At 46.5% G+C, this 1,642-nt stretch overlaps 1 pseudogene; it reads right to left on the reverse strand.

Moving 5' to 3' along the window:
• Positions 1 to 638: 638 nt before the first annotated feature.
• On the reverse strand, positions 639 to 1,219 carry LOC100349737 (group XIIA secretory phospholipase A2 pseudogene; annotated as a pseudogene).
• Between the last annotated feature and the right edge of the window lie 423 nt (positions 1,220 to 1,642).

Here is a 1,642-nt window from a genome sequence, read left to right on the forward strand (position 1 = left end):
GGAGTGGCTGTGCTTCTGAACCCATCATACCTTATAATATCTTATACTTAGGTATTCTGGGTTTGCCCCAGAGGCTGCTACCAGAGGGCTCCAATTTTACAAGAAAAGCAGACATGGAAACCTGTCCTTGCATGAGGCCTAAAAGAAGTGTGACTTATTCATATGCTCAGAGGGCTACAGAGAAACAGCAATCCATTATGTGTCATGAAAATAGAGGAAAAATAGATTCAGTTCCTTCCAGTCACAAATGTGTGTTTAAAAATTTATAGTAAACCAAGATTTCCCATATTTCCAAATCAAATAATTTTGAGCAGACCTTATAATGGATTTCATATTTGATCATATTGTTTTATAAATGTGGTTGTAAAAATTGTTGCACACTCTGCTTTCCAAAAATTTTCTCCTTAAAACACACCTGTTTGTGAGATTCACCAAGACAATCTGGCACCTGAAGGCAACTACAGCCAGGAAGATACCTGGGAAAGCAAGTGTGCCCTTCTCACAACCCCACTGTTTGTACTTGATGTTTTAACATCAAAATATAAAATCCTGTACAGTCTTAATCCTTCCACATACAAAAAAGACATCTTTTTTCCATATAAACACTGGTTCTTTGTCCACGGTTATTTCCTCCATCCTCATCTGTCACCAGCTGTCAGCATCTTCCTTAAAGGTTGGGTTTTGATTTTTTTTTAGTGGCACATGCACGTAGCTGGCTGGCTGTCCAGGTACGGTTTGCCCCACAAATGTATAGTGCTGCCAAACAGGAGCTCCACTGTTGTTTCACGTACCTGAGCATGCTGAGCCAGTCCTAGTGTTTCCCCCACCTCCTGGGAGACTTTGGAGAAGCAATACTGGAACTCTTCATCACAGTCGTTCTTGCTTTTGCCACGTCTCATAGCACCTAACATGTTGCAGCGCTTTGTCAGGGAAGGGATGCCAATGTTAAGATCAACACCAAACAACAGACAGCCACATCCACTTGGCAGGGAGGGTTTATAACCATAATGGTGGAATGTCTTAGATCTGTTACCGCACTATACTGGCACAGCCCGTCCTCACCTCCCAGGAGGTCCAGGGCGGCATTCGTGTCTATCGTGAGGATGCTGTACTTGACTGTCTTCAGGGTGGCCCTGAAGTCCGTAGTCTGGGCTTGCTCTTGGACCTCGACCTAGAGGAGGAACAGGAGCTCAAGCACAACCTGCGAGAGCAGGGCCATCCACACAGTGCCAGGGCCATCCACATGGTGCCGGGTTCTTCTGGGGGTCCATTGGTCCCCAGAGCCTCAGTGCAGAGCACACCTCCACAGAGGTCCTCTGGCGCCCTAAGCAGGAGCTCCAGCCCTAGGCTCAGCCACTGCTGCCTCCATACCCAAAAGGGTCATTTCTGAATATATTCTGTGGATAATTTGTTTCTTTCTTCTCTTTACAGTAATTAAAATCCTGACTGGGGCCTGAGTTGTGGCATACTGGGTGAAAACCATCCCCTGCAATACTGGCACACCATATAGCCATGAGTTTGGGTCCCAGCTGCTCCAGTTCTGATCTAGCTTCCTGATAATGGCCTGGGAAAAGCAGTGGAGGATGGTCCAAGTGCTTGGGCCCCTGCTAGATGTGAAAGAAGCTCCTGCTTCAACCTGGCC

The sequence above is a fragment of the Oryctolagus cuniculus genome, chromosome 6 (genome assembly GCF_051225735.1).
Source record: "Oryctolagus cuniculus isolate XC-2025 breed Fujian yellow rabbit chromosome 6, ASM5122573v1, whole genome shotgun sequence".
Taxonomy (NCBI): Eukaryota; Metazoa; Chordata; class Mammalia; order Lagomorpha; family Leporidae; genus Oryctolagus; species Oryctolagus cuniculus.